The sequence below is a fragment of the Lepisosteus oculatus genome, chromosome 23, assembly GCF_040954835.1.
Source record: "Lepisosteus oculatus isolate fLepOcu1 chromosome 23, fLepOcu1.hap2, whole genome shotgun sequence".
Taxonomy (NCBI): domain Eukaryota; kingdom Metazoa; phylum Chordata; class Actinopteri; order Semionotiformes; family Lepisosteidae; genus Lepisosteus; species Lepisosteus oculatus.
Window position 1 is genome coordinate 15,942,226 of NC_090718.1, and position 15,610 is coordinate 15,957,835.

The following is a 15,610-nucleotide window of genomic DNA, read 5'->3' on the forward strand; positions in this document are numbered from 1 at the left end:
CTCTGACCAGGCCCAAGGACCTGTAGTCACTGACAGCTTCTGCAGTCTGACGGTTCATTTCAGTAGGCTGGAGGGATGGCGCAATTATCCTCAAATCAGTGAGTATTGTTTTGCTCTTGTAACATGAAACATCAAAGAGAAGTCAACAGACTATTCCGTGAAACTGTTCAGACTGGCCCGTGGTGATTTTCTGGGTCCTTTAGTAAGCTGTCCGGGACTGTGTCATCGACACACTTTGTGAGAAGCCAGTCTGTGTGTTTGCTCTTGTGATCATTCGTGAACGAATGTAAGAGAGTGTAAGAGAGGGAGAAGATTCGGCCCTGGAGTGATCCACTTTTCTATTTAACAACCTCAAACTGCAGGAGAGAAATGCTTCATTTCTAAGATGGAAATATAATCAGAAAGTATAATTAGCCATTTGTGTATATCATGTCAAAAAATGTTTTATATATAAAAAGAATTTAGTAGAGACATTTGCTTAATAAGGCAGTAGAATAAATCTTGTGATGCTGGTGTGATGGTGCTCTCCAACAAACTGATACAAATGGACAGAGAGACAAAGTGAGAAAGAAAATGTGTACATAACAGACATATATGCAGAATACAATACAGTGCTGTAAAGTACAGTACCCTAGAGTGAAGATGGAAATCATTCATTCTGGTGCAGAAGAAATGAATCTGCTCTCAATGGTTTTCCTGTACAATTGGAACACGTTGTGAATTCTACATAATTCACAGAAAACAAAATAAACAACTCATTCACTCCCCTGCTGTCCGTGACCCAGAGCTCAGTAATCATTTCACTACTGAAGATCATGCAGTTTTTAATGCTTTTCATTTGAACATCCTACTTGTTAATATTTCCTCTTAGATGAGAATATTCTCTTCGGCGTGTCTTTACAACTCTTCTCTTATTGCTCCTCTTGTCAGTAATCCGGTGTGAAAGCTGTCTCTGTCGGAATCAATGTCTTACCTCTCCGTCTTGTGTTTCAGGTCTCCTCTGGCTGCTGACCCTGCCGTCAGGACAGAACACATCCCGCACTGACCACACTGCTGGGTTTACTGTACGTGACAATAAAGAGCTTGAGCAACACATCTAATGTGATCTCTGCACGCTTCCCGAGGAGGGTCCAGCAACGTTCTATATAGTGCACATCACCATCGGGATGAAAAACAAAAATCCCCAGTGGGAGTCCAGTCTTTCCCTGCTACGCAAATTGCTTTTCGTTAGGTGAGGTCGCAAGTTCTTAGTGGAGAATGTTGTACAGTTTCTTAATGCAATAGGGCGAGTAAGACTGAAGTTCCCCCCGTGTTGGCCGATCAGTGGAACGAAACTGAAAAAAGCTCCTTGAAACTGTGATTCATACACTGATACACTGGCTCAGCATGGTGCTCACCTGCTGTCCTTGGGTGTCTGCTGAAATTTGATTTTTTTTCAGGAGCACTGTGACCCAGAGCTCAATAATCATTTCAGCTACTGAAGATCATTCAGTTTTTAATGCTTTTCATTTGAACATCCTACTTGTTAGTATTTCCTCTTAGGTGAGAATACTCTGGTACTTTTCTGGGTCTTAGTTGAGTGAGCTTTATTAGAATAATTGAACAATACTTTCACCTCCACATAACACTCATAGATTTTTCAAGGGTTAAATATGGGAGCCACGTTTCTTACATGTTTCCTTTTGTAAGTTGATTCACAAAGCTTTCACCGCCTCCACTCCAGTGAATCACTTTGTTTAGCAAGTGATCAGGTGGAACAGTTTAATTTCTTCCTGCAAATAATGCCTTTTCCTTTTTCATCCCATTCAAGTCTCCGTCCTAGTTAGTCATTGTGATGTAGAACGGCAGTGGTCCAGTTGAAAGGTTCAAGGTTTCACTGTGTTTTAGAGTGCAGATAAAGAAGATAATAGGAGAGGAAACTGGAAAAGCCGTGACTCTGTCATTCCATTCAATTAAATTTATTTTCATATAGCACCTTTCACAACAAGGTTGCCCCAAGGCGCTTAACAATGCAGGTAAATATACATTTTGTGAATACAGAACTGAAGACAATGGAGGAAAGGAACCAAAGACTCAGTAAGGAGAATAAAATCCTCTAGGGGTCCAAGGTCAACTGGCTGCCCAACCCCTTTGGGCATGCTAACATTATATCATTAAAAAAAAAGAAAGAAATGAATGCGGGTATTAATCCATCCATCCATCACGTTATCTGTATGTCAGTACCCCATGCAGGTCTCTGCAGACAAGCAGAATCCTCCTAAACGACAGCTGTATCCATGATGCCCCTCTTGGATCCATGGCACTGATGCAGCATTCAACTCACATGGTGCCCAGCCCATGACAGACAGTATTTCTCCTCTGCAGTATCCCTGCGAGGCAGGACAGGTGCCTGACCTCTGAGAGCCTTGTAAGTAAGTAGAAGGAGTTTGAAGTCCGCCCTGTACCCGAGAGGAAGCCAATGAAGAGAGAGAAGTATGGGGGTTATGTGGTCATTCTTTCTGCTCCAAGTAACAATTCTAGCTGCTGCATTCTGTAAGTATTCAAACTCTTTGCTGTGACAAATCTAACGTACTTTAGGCAGACAAAACGACCTTAAAAAGCCACATGATTTTTAAGTAGTCTGTGTGTAGTAACAGTGGTTCACATTATTTCAGAACGTATACTCCCGTCTCTGTAACTTTCCTCAGTCAGCTATTGAACATTCTGTATTTACACCACGAATGCACTACTTTGTCTCGCGCGCGGTCACACTGGCCGTCCACAGGCACGGGCAGGAGCAGGGAACACGAGGCCGCTCTGTAGTGCCCCTGTGGCTCTCCAGCAGAGGGGAGCACTTTGCTCAACAGCCCTGAGCCAAAGGACCCAGTGATAAAGCTGAAAATCTGGCAAGTCCCCCAGTCTCCCTGGGGCGCTGAAGAGGATTTCATCTGATGCTGAGGTTCCTGTAACTCAACACAAAATTGAACACGGCGAGTTATGAGTTTGTGAAGAAGTGACAGCGGAACAATGTCAAACAGGAAGTTAACCTACAGGAAAGAATGAATTGAATCTCTGATATTCAAGCATGCAGTGTGACGTCCACTGTCTATTCAAATCTACTCTGCAAGTCTTACAATTCTTTTTCATACACCGTCTCCTGGTTATTGTTTTGTGAGTGCTTGAACTGTTTCTCAGTAGAAATAAGACCGATAACTCACTGCTTCAGGATGCACACTATCGTCGATGAAACCTGTGGTGTAAGCAAGCGAAAAGAGACAGATCCTTCTAAAACACAGAGGCCATCGGGAGGGCAGAAACACTCTGCAACAGGTAGGAGCTGTGGAGCCGTGATTCCCCCGAGCCAGAGCCCTCGTCCTCCCTCGACAGCGAACTGAGCTCCAGCGACTGGAGCAGCTACCTGCCGTCGTGGGACCTCCTGCAGATTGGGAACGGGTAAGGCAATTCGACACGAGCCCACTCCTCTTCCCACTGCTTACACCCCTATAACAAATAGTTTCAGGGTATTCAAGTACAGGATAAAGAGATGACAGGTGTTCCCAATTGGCTGAGGATACAACTCTCTCTCTCTGAGAAAGCACACAGAGGTGGACAAAGCAATTAAATGCGTTTACAAGTCATTTCCTCTGTTTCTGGTCTTTCTTTACATATCAGAAAAGTGAACTGGTGGCTGTTGGAAAGTGTCTGCTCCGTACGTAATATACATGTAAAAGATGTGATTAAATATCTTGGTATTAAGATTTTCAAAAAGGTGATTTTGTGATTTGATGTTCTCTACCTTAGTAAAATAAAAAAAAAAACTTTATTCATGGTTGCTATTTGTCAAACACGGGCAGAAGGAGGCCTAAATGCTACAGGGTTTAGAGCATCTAATACCGATACCGACAGTATTATTTACAAAATTAAGCAAAGTAGGTGATGTATGTTTCCCTAATTTAATCATTCAGGAACTAGGTATTGATGCTTTTAAGAAACTAACAGTAGCCCATCAGAACCTATGGAAGAATTTACAACCTTTATTAGACTACAAGGAAAACAATGTAGTTATACGTGTACTAATAAATACTTCAGATCCCTCTCGCAATCTCACAATATTTTGTCAAACTATTTTGGAGCACCTCTTTGGGGAAAGTGAGTGGAATCAAACATGACTATTGTCAAACAGATTTTGTATGAATAATAAGGTTAAGGCGTCAGTACAAAATTGTACATTGAATCGACCCGGTAAAGATACACAGTGTGCATAGATTTAAAAGTAATATAGATGATAATTGTCTATCTCAAAGCAGCCCAGAAACCTTACGTTTGTTTTTGTTTTGTTCTGTTGTTAAAACACTCTGAACAGATCGGCAAAATGGTGTAAAGAAGGCTTCTAATTCTGACATTTCCTGTAGACAAATTGATGTTATTTTACTGCTCAATACTGCTGAACCGAATCTAAAATATAATGTATCATTGGCTTAATCATTATACTCGCTCGTTATTAGATGTAGAAATAGCCTAAAGATGAGAAATAATCGAAAATTGAATAATTAGACCGTATGTCGTAGTAGCAGATTGTACTTCTCGCCTACTTGATGTGGTCGAGCAACTCCACAATCGCCATACAATCCGTCCGTTCTCATGCTCTGACTTTCAGGTTGGGCAGTGGACTGGATTCCAGGGCAAACTCGTTCTTGTTTGATTATCCGTGTGAAATCTCGCCCAATATAACAGGTAAGCTCATGCACTGAAATGATGCGCTTCCAAATTAAAGCGACACGCATTTGAATAATTCAAAATACACACGAGGGAACGTCTCCAAACCATGCCTAAGTATCACAACATGAAAGCTGTGCGTACCTTATCTTTATTTGACTGTATAATGTACTCCGGTGATCTGTAACGTACTCTTGCGTGCATCGTAAAGGATCCGGACTTCCGGCTACGGAAAACCCGGAGTGGATCAGCCTTTGCACCGGACCCGGACTTCCGGCTACGAAAAACCCGGAGTGGATCGGCCTTTCCACCGGACCCGGACTTCCGGCTACGAAAAACCCGGAGTGGATCGGCCTTCCACCGGATCCGGACTTCCGGCTACGGAAAACCCGGAGTGGATCGGCCTCCCACTGGATCCGGACTTCCGGCTACGGAAAACCCGGAGTGGATCGGCCTTCCACTGGATCCGGACTGCCGGCTACGGAAAACCCGGAGTGGATCGGCCTTCCACTGGATCCGGACTGCCGGCTACGGAAAACCCGGAGTGGATCGGCCTTCCACTGGATCCGGACTGCCGGCTACGGAAAACCCGGAGTGGATCGGCCTCCCACTGGATCCGGACTGCCGGCTACGGAAAACCCGGAGTGGATCGGCCTCCCACTGGATCCGGACTGTGAGCAGCTTTTGTCCAATCGGCGCTGAGATTTCAGCAGGAGGCGGGAGACAGGCTCTTGTCCAGTCACACAGCTTCAGTCCCGGGACTTTTCCGAATTCCGGCGGGCGGTGACACTTCCGAGAAATGTCCACTGGGTGGCGACAGAGATACACGGAGCTGAGTCTCAAAGCGCTATCGGAAAGACTTGAAATCGGAAAGAAATACATTTGTTACGTTTTAATCCCATTGAAAAGGAAGATGAAAATATCGTTTGTATTTTAAAACATTATTATACTTGCGCAACATAATTATTAAGGGAATGGTGTGAGAGGAGACCGTGTTTGAACAGTTTAAGACGGATGTAAAGACATTTTATTTCAGAATGTCTTTCTGAAATGTGTCTGTTTCTGTGTTGTAAGAACGTTGAAGCATGGACGGGCCTTATCTGCATTTACCTTGTTGAATCTTTTTTTCCATAAAATGTACATGTATTATTGCATGTACCCTGACAATACGACTGCTACGTTACGTTTTCTTGTAGTTTTTGGTCTCATAAAAAATACAAAAGTATGAGTCGATGACGTCAAAATGGTGTCGCCCACAGGGCTTATGGGTAATGTAGTCTCTGTAGTTCACTGGGCTTCCCTGCCCATGTGTTTCGCTGATTTCATTGAACATTAGAATGAATTATATTAATACAATTTCAGCGTATTTATCGTGTCTTGTATTTCTTTGTCTCTCTTATGTGTTCCCTTGTGTGTATGTTTTCTTGTATTTCACTTGTCTGCGGCGCTGGTTAATCGACTTGGCACATAAAGCAAACCCACTGTCCTCGTGTTTCTTAGCTCCCGTCTTGTTTGCAAACTTTTCTCCTGTGTTTATTTTACTTTGTCAATAAAACGTGGTTGCCGGGGAAACGGTGCTGCAGAAGTTGTTGCGAGCTGACCTCTAGGAGGTAAACAGTCGGCTTTTGTAATCTAATCAGCGAGCAAAGCAGAAACGTTAGTCTAAAAAGCGCTGGCTGAGTATTTTGTGGACATTATGCAGAAGAAAAGGAAGGAACGGTGAGTCGCAGGCTGTCGGTAAATATCAGCGCCGGACACCAGCCTCACACCGCTGGGCTCACTGCCCCATGAGCGAGTCCGTCGGCGCCTCCTCCTGCTGGGGTGTGTTACTGCAGGAGTGAGGAGTCTCCGGTCTCCGGTCGCGTCATGATCTGCAAGTGGAGGTGAGAGACGGCGGCGCAGTGGGTGGCAGCGCTGGGAGCCTGGATTTAGTTCCTGGGGTGCTGTCTGTGTGGAGTTTGCATGCTCTGCTCATGTTCTCGTGGCTCCAGTTTTCTGGGGTGCAAAATTCTGTTTATTTCACAAGACGGACCCGGGCAGCAGCATGTGTCTGCAGCGCTCATCCTGCCTGCATGTTTGCAAACTTTTCTCCTGTGTTTATTTTACTTTGTTAAATAAAACGTGGTTGCTGGGGAAACGGTGCTGCAGAAGTTGTTGCGATCTGACCTCCGGGAGGGAGACAGCTGGCAAAGCCGAAACTTTAGTCTAAAAGGCGCTGGCTGGAGAAGTTTGTGGACATTTTGCGGAAGAAAAGGAAGAAGCGGTGAGTCGCAGGCTGTGTGACAGGACTGTCGGGGAAATGTAAGCGCTGGGCTGAGCGAGTCCGTCGGCGCCTCCTCCTGCAGGAGTGAGGAGTCTCCGGTCTCCGGTCGCGTCCTGATCTGCATGTGGAGGTGAAAGGCTGAGAGACGGTGCACATGCTCTGCACATGTTCTCATGTGTCTGGTTTCCTGGAGTGCTGTCTGTGTGGAGTTTGCATGCTCTGCTCATGTTCTCAAGGGTTTCCTGCCGCTTCTGCAGTCCAGTGTTGGTGAGTCTGTCGGGTTGATTGTGTTGTGGTGTGAGTGTGCCCTAAAGGGGTTTTAATAGTATGGGGTTTGTGTGTTCACTTGTATGCAGACCACTGGAGAGACCGGTTGTTTTTTGCCAGGCAGACTAATGGCTGCATATTCAATTCCAGCTACTGAACCAGCAAGTGGGACAGTGTTTGAAAACCCTTTCAATGAAAGGTTTGTAGAACAGTGTTGCTATTGTTCTGTTTAATTCGAGGTCACCAAGCTTATAAATGGTCTCACAACGTTTGTCTCTTTTCAGGTTTCTCCGACCCGGAGAGTGAACAAAGAAGTGATAAGGGCCCATAACACCTAAGCTCGGCACTCTCACACTCTTCAGCCACACGAGCTTCCTCCTGGTAAAATACTGGGCAAGCCCCTTTCTGACAGGGACAGTGGAAAACCCCCTGAGGGAGATGGGCTGAGGGGAGGAATAAAACCATCTGAGCCGGAACGGAGCGCGCTCCCGATTCCCACTAGACCCGGGAGACGACACAGGCAGCACAAGGGAAGCTGCGGCGCTCGAGTTCACGGAGGCAAGGACCGATTGACGACCACGGGAGACAGTGGCATCGGAACAGAGGTACTGTACAGAGACTTTTAATACCTGAAGGCAAGGAGCGAGAAACCGGCCCGGCTAGCCGCTCCAAACTGAGGGGAATGGAATACAGTTCGCGGGAGGATTTCTAGTGGAACCTGAACGGAGTCTGGGGAAATGGGACCGGCCTCTCGTTCACTGGGGCCATCAAAGACTTTACAGGTACGAAGAAGAATCGTTCGAGTGGCCACTCTTCGGTACTTGACAGAAAAGACTGCCGTCCCTCTGGATTCATTATGACCCTTGGAAGGACCTTTTGTTGCTGCTGTTTTCGTTGTGTCTTTGGCTGATGGTGAAAGTGGATAGAAAATAAAAAGGTCACTTATACGATACACATGCTTGTCGCTGGTCTGTGTGGGCATTGGTGGATCTGGAAGATCAACAGAACCTGTTGCATTGCTAGGTGCCGTAGTCATATATGAGGCAGGAAATAATTGTTGTTTGAGGGGTCACCTCACTCTGACACGAACGTGTTGGGAAGACGCGCCAGTTCTGACGTTAGTGCGATGGGTCTGTAGGCATTAAGGCAGGTTCTTGTGTCCTTTTTTGGAACAGGAACAATAACAGAAGATTTGAAGCAGTCTGGCACTGTGCACTGGGACAATGATTGCTTAAAAACGTCTGTAAAGATTGGAGCGAGTTGGCCAGCACAGGGCTGTAGTGTGGCTGGAGATACACAGTCAGGTCCTGCTGCCTTTTTACAGTTTTGCTTTTTGAATAGCCTTAACACATCCTGTTCTTTGCTTCACAGGGCATTCTCAAGACTTGTTAACGGCGTCAAGTCTTCGTGAGAGATTGAGTGTGAGTGGGTGTGGCACTCCAGTTGAGTGGGGGACAATAGCTCATCCCCAGGATGTGAATTATTTGGAGGAGTTGCGAGACTGCCATGGACAAGGTCGTTGGAGATCCTTTGTGTTTCAGGCCTGCTGTAAAATGTGTTATCTGGTAGAGAGTGATCAAGATGTATCTGAGGGGATTTTCTTTTGTAATTGGTAACAGTTTGGAGACCTTTCCAGACAGATAAACAGTCTTTGTTAGCAAACAGTTGTTCCAGCTGTGGACAGGAGGGGAAACAAAAGGTAGAGAACACTATTTTTAGAGAAATGGTCCTAAAGGAACAAAGCATACTGTAGGATGCCACTAGCTTAAGTCTTAACAGCACTGCATAAGAGGAGACTCCAGTGTCTATTTGTTCCGAGGGATCCTCAGAAAGGTCAAAAGGTTGCAAACAGATAGGAGACTGGTTACATGCCTGAAGCTTAGCTAGAGGAACATAACAGTGCTGGAATTCTGAGAGGGGAGGTTATCAGAGCCTAATGTTATTGCGAAAAATGGCAACTAGGCATAGACGATCTGCTGAATAATAATAATAATAATAATAATAATTGCTTACACTTATATAGCGCTTTTCTGGACACTCCACTCAAAGCACTTTACAGGTAATGGGGACTCCCCTCCACCACCACCAATGTGCAGCATCCACCTGGATGATGCGACGGCAGCCATAGTGCGCCAGAACGCTCACCACACATCAGCTATCAGTGGGGAGGAGAGCAGAGTAATGTAGCCAATTCATAGAAGGGGATTATTAGGAGGCCATGATTGGTAAGGGCCAATTGGAAATTTGGCCAGGATGCCGGGGTTACACCCCTACTCTTTTCGAGAAGCACACCTACACCCCTACTCTTTTCGAGATTTTTAATGACCACAGAGAGTCAGGACCTCGGTTTTACATCTCATCCGAAGGACAGCGCCTGTTTACAGTATAGTGTCCCCATCACTATACTGGGGCATTAGGACCCACATGGACCACAGGGTGAGCACCCCCTGCTGGCCCCACTAACACCTCTTCCAGCAGCAACCTTAGTTTTTCCCAGGAGGTCTCCCATCCAGGTACTGACCAGGCTCACACCTGCTTAGCTTCAGTGGGTTGCCAGTTGTGAGTTGCAGGGTGATATGGCTGCTGACTGTCTGTCCTGTGAATTGTTAAGGGTTTCATGTATTTGTGTGTCCAAGTAGTCCGGACTGCTGTGCTATGTGTTGTTTGTCTTTTGAATTTTCTGTTTTACACCTATTGTATCCATAGTGGTATGGGCCAAATCCAATTTAAAGGGTGTTGTGAGCACTGGGGTTTGTTGGGAGTGGTGAGTTAGGAGTCTGGAAATGAGAGCAAGGTGCGAGTGGATATGATAAAAAGATTGTTCCTTTATTTTGTTTCTGATACCTGGTGAAGAGACGCAGTGAGTGTTTGAGTGGCCAGCTGCGTCAACTTCAATAAAACTGGCCTTTTGGTTTGTTTGAGTGCTGACTTGCTATGGTGTATTTTTTCTCTCTGTGAACAACAGGTCCTACGGCCAACACTACCCACACAGGAGGTGTGTGCGTGACAGCTCCTCAGCTGAAGCAGGAGTCCAAGTGTGCACAGATTTCTTGTTGGGGTTTGTTGTTTGAAGTTTCTGTTTGTATGTAGGAAGCAATTGTGCCATCGCGTGGCCCGAGTTATAGCACGGGACGAGAGCTCCCGAAGAGCGCCTGCCTCCTGCCCGATTCGACGTCTAAAATCATCACAGAACGAGAGGAGCCAACAGGAATGCAAGTCTCTTCTGGTGAGGAGCCTCCAACACAGCCCCCAGTACTGGGTGTGCAGAAAGAATCCTGTTCTACAGTTGTGGTGCGAAATGGCCTCCAGTCCTTGTCAAATGCTGGGTTTCTCTGGACTGCAGTCCCCTCCGCATTTGGATGATTGTGATTGGTGTTGCTGTAGCTGTGCTGTCCTGAGACTGACTGGTGTCAAGACCAGCTGTACTCTGGGATCAGCAGGGCCTAGTGGTGGTATGAATTGTGGCCTCTGTTTCTCAGGTGTAACAAGTGTTTGATTACTCTGTTCTGTATGTGTCACGGACGTCCAAAGGGACTTACCGTAGGGAGCAGGAGAGCGGAAAAAGACCCATATGCGTAGCGGCGAGACGGGAAAAAGGCCCGGGCTCATTAGTGCAAAGAGTTCAGGAATGCCGTATAGAAACCTATGCCCTCAGGGAGCGGACGTGGGGCGCCCTGGTGCTAGGCGGGTCTCAGGACATCCGGACAACAATGCTGAGCGAGGACAGAGTGCAAGACCCGGAAATATATAGCCCAAGGGAAAGAGAGGGACAGGAAGGACAGCAGACCGGAAACTAGGGACAGGACAGAGAAGGAGCGCCCTCTGGCTGCAGAGGGCGTGACAGTATGTTTATCAATAGTGGGTACTGGCCTAATTCAGCCCTGCACTCGCTGTTAGCTGTTTTTCTCTGCGCAAGGCGGATGTTTCTACAGATTGATTAGAGTTTCTACAGAGTGTACTCCTGGTCTGTGAGGGGACCCCACACTTCACTGCCGTATAGGGCAATGGGTTGGATTACACTTTCAGATATTTGGAGCGAAATTCTTGTTGGTGGGTTGACATTGAAGAGCCTCCTTCTTATTGCGTAGAAAGCCCTGAGTGCCTTCTCCCTCAGTGCCTTTAGTGCCAGGTCAAAACTCCCAGAAGAGCTGATGGTGAGACCGAGATATGTGTAGCTGGATGTGTGCTCCAATGTGTTGTTGTTCAGTGTGAATTTGTACCTGTTTCCCTGAGGTCTGGCTTTCTCCTGGAAAACCATAACTCTGGTCTTGTCCAGATTGACTGGCAGTGCCCAGGTGTGACAGTCCTGCTCCAGCAATGCCAGGCTCTGCTGTTCTGGGTCCAGATGGGCTGGCAGTGCCCAGGTGTGAATGTGATGGGATGTGTGGCGGTTTGGTAGGAAGCCAGTCTGACTCTAATGCAGGACATTGTGCTCAGTAAGGAGGGCCGGTTATCAGATATTCAAGTTACGACAGAGTTCCTTCCCCAGGTTACTGTTCACACTGAAGCTCCGGTACCTGTTGGGGTCGAGTCTGTCTCCATTCTTACAGACGGGCGTGATCAGTCCTTGATTCCAGGCCTCAGGGAAACAGCCGGCCGTCAGGACGAGGTTGGGGAGTTTGAGCAGGCTTTGCTGCAGGTCTGAGCTGCAGTTGGATCAAGCGTTGTTGACTGTGTCTTGGCTACAGGCCTTTTGTGGTCTGAGAGTTGTCTGTTTGTGTATGTGCTTATCTTCTTTAGGGTGTGCATGTAGTGTCTAACCATCTCACAGTATCTGAGGCGCAGTTCAGAGTGGTGTGGTGTTGTTTTAGTTCTGGTAGTTCTCTTCAGTTGTTTCTGCACTCTGTATCAAACCATTTGATATTGTTTCTGAGTGTGTTTCATATGAATGTAGTCATTTTGATTTTAAGGCTAGTTTCTCAAAAACATGGTTTATAAATTTATGCCCGATTTGTTGGTTTGATTCAGAGCGTTTTGAAATGTAAGGGATCAAGTAATGGGTTTATTTGCTGCTGAAAAGAGAAGAAAGAAAAAAAAAAAGAAATGAGACAATTAGCTTGTAATGAGTTTATAACAACAGTAATTAGATTCCTGCAAGCACTCTTTTCATTGTCCAACAACTGAAAGCTTTTAGGTATAAAGGAAGGGTCCTCTAATATTTGATGTGTGAGCTTGTCGTTCTATTGGAGATGTTAGTGAGTCTGAGGATTCGTGTTAATATGACAATACTGCTACTACTATTAATAATACAGCATGGCAAGACTTCTTTCAGTCATTTCCCACCCCTCCACCTCAGTGAATCACACATGTTAAACTTCCATCTCGGGTTCCAGATCAGACATGAGCAATCCTATATTACAAATACTTAGCACCAGGCAATTTAACCAGACAATAATTTAAGCAATTATTCATTCAAGAGAAGCAGCAGGACGAGTAAAGTGCCCCTCTGATGGCCGGTCAGTGGAATTAAACTGGAAAATTTCTTAGAAATGATTATTCTTACAATGATGTACCAATGGCGCCGCTTGGTGGTCATTCAGCAAAATTTCACCGAAGGTTTTTTTTAATTAAAATACCGTTAGTAATGTTCGTATTAATTAGTTATTTTAATTTTAAAAATATTTAAGCATTTTCAACAGCAAAGAATACATTGCCTTGCAAACAAGAGTAATGAATGAATGTATTGTACATGGATACAAAATACAAAATAAATACAATAAACCAAAAATTAAAATGACGTTCAAAAGGCGCGAGTCGATGACGTCAGAAGGAAGTCGCCCACGGGGCGTATGGGTAATGTAGTTTCTGTAGTTCTCTGGCCCGCACTGCCAACGTGTTTCGGTGATTTGATTGAACATCAGAATTAATTATATTGTACCATTTCAGCGTGTTTGTCGTGTCATGGATTTCTATGACTGTCTTATGGGTTCTCTTGTGTGTCATGTTTATTTTAGTGGGTGGCAGTGCTGGGGCCCTGAACTGTAATCCTTCGTGTTAAGTATTTGTTACTGTGACCCTCCTGGGAGGAGGGGACCTTTGTAAGATTCCTGTCCTGGCAAGCAGCAGGTGAGAGTTTGCTGTCCGACTCAATTACACCTCCGCTACCTCATTTCACCTCTTTCACCAGCCTGTAAAGGGGGTTGTGATAGTATGGGGTCTTTCTCTTTAACAACCTCAAACCGCAGGAAAGAAATGCTTCATTTATAAGATTGAAATATAACCAGAAAGTATAAAAATAGCTATTTGTGTGTATCATGTCAGAAATATTTGTTTTTATTTTAAAAGAATTTAGAAGAGAAATATGATTAATAAGGCAGTAGAATCCATTTAAACTGTCATTTTCCTGTTTAGGTTGGAAAGTTTAATTTGATCAAGTCCACTTGAGTGCCTAAGCAACTGTTTGGGTAGTTTGGCTGGTGTGGTGGTGCTCTCCAAATACCTGATCCAAACGGACAGAGAGACAAAGTGAGAAAGAAAAGGTGTAAATAACAGACATATCATATATCATTTGCAGAATACAGTAATGTGCTGTTCAGCACAGTGACCTAGAGTGAAGATGGAAATCAGTCATTCTAGTGCTCTCAATGGTTTTCCATTACAAACGGACCAGGGCTTCCTGAGACACAGGCAGTTGGAGTTATATAGAGTTAGAGGTTGTTTTCACGGCACCAGCCGACTAAAGCAGAGACCTCCTTCCACTCCAGAATTTTTTTTTTTATTTGGGTGGGATCATCTGGAGTCTTGATTCCTTTCACGGAGTCAGCAGTAGATACACAGCTGTTAGCATAGGAGGAGTACAGAAGAGGTGACAGCAGTGCTGGGGACCCTCTGGCACAACCAGAGGTGTGAAATTGAAATTGTTTGGAAGGAATGGGAAGCTAAAGGCAGAGTCACAATCTCTGATTCATGTAATCAAAACAGTAAGTTCTTTCCTCGGGCAGCTTCGTTAGAACATTTTAAATAGATGTAAAAGTGTATTTACAGACTATATCAGCCCTTATCTTTATTTACCTGGTTTAATCTTTTTTTCAGAAGTGTAAATATATTATACTATGTACCCCTGATGGAATTATTGATGTGCTATAAATATACTCTTGTTTGTATTGTATCTATTTTTATTGCTACAATAAAAAGTTAAAAAGAACTGCACTTTCGAGAAATGTCCACTGGGCGGCGACAGAGATACACGAGTCTATGGCGGCGAGTCCAATAGCGCCTCCGTACAGATCCTCGTTGTGCAGAGATTGAAAATCAATACAGATGATAACTGTGACGTTTGTGACAGCAACTCTGAAAGATAACGTAAAGAAGGAAACTAATATTGACATTACTTTTAAAGAAGTTAAATAATACTACATTTTAAACCTATTGAAAGTAATATGAAAATATCGTTTGTATTTAAAAAAATATGATACTTCCACGATATAATAATTAACGAAATGCTGTGAGAGGAGACCCATGTTTAAACACTTTAAAACGGATGTAAATGCGTCTGTACAGACAATTTGAAACATGGACGGACCTCATCTGCTTTTGTTTACTATTAAACAAGATTACTTGTTTAATCTTTTTCCATAACATGTACATGTATTATCGTATGTACCCCTGACTATACTCTGTGTTATATGTATTCTTGTTTTTATGGCATGTATTGTTGTTATATTTAAAAATAAAAAGACGCGACTCGATTACGTCAAAAGGAAGTCGCCACAGGGCTTGTGGGAAATGTAGTCTCCATAGTGCTCTGGACTGCGCTCCACACGTGTTCCGCAGATTTGATTGAGCATCAGAATTAATTATACAATGTCAGTGTATTTACCGTGTCGCGGATTTCTATGTTTGTCTTACAAGACGGACTCGGCAGGAGCTGTTTCTTGCTCTCCGGAGTGAAGCTGTTCTGGGAAGAGACGAGCAAATCTTTAGACTCTTTGTAAATGAGACATCATCATGACAGCTGTGCCGACCTGCTCTTTATTGACCTGTTGAACCTGTTTGTGTAAAGAGCAGGAGTCTTGTGTACCCCTGATTGTGTTATGTGTACTCTAGTGTGTTTGCAGCGCTCGTCCTGCCTGGTTTATCAACTCGACACAGAAACAAAACCCACTGCCGTCGTGTCTGTGGGTTTCTGAGCTCTCTTGTCTTGTTTGTCTCCTTTGTTTATTTTACTTTGTTAAATAAAACGTGGTTGCCGGGGCAACGGAGCTGCAGTAGTTGTTGCCGGAGCGGGTCTGACCTCCAGCAGGTCAACAGGCGGCTTTTTTAATCTAATCTCCGAGAAAAACAGAAACTTAAGAAACTTGAGTCTAAAAAGCGCTGGCTGGAGTATTTTGTGGAAGAAACGGTGACTCGCAGGCTGTGGGACAGAACTATCAGGGACACATCAGC

The 15,610-nt window shown here is 44.8% G+C and overlaps 2 long non-coding RNA genes across 2 annotated transcripts; both read left to right on the top strand.

The window, feature by feature from the left end:
• Window positions 1-1,093, top strand: LOC138224846 (uncharacterized). The gene is made up of 2 exons (XR_011183301.1): window positions 1-98; window positions 994-1,093. It is a non-coding gene; the product is annotated as an uncharacterized lncRNA (long non-coding RNA).
• Window positions 1,094-7,280: 6,187 nt separating this feature from the next.
• Window positions 7,281-8,177, top strand: LOC138224684 (uncharacterized). The gene is made up of 2 exons (XR_011183125.1): window positions 7,281-7,424; window positions 7,510-8,177. It is a non-coding gene; the product is annotated as an uncharacterized lncRNA (long non-coding RNA).
• Window positions 8,178-15,610: the final 7,433 nt, after the last annotated feature.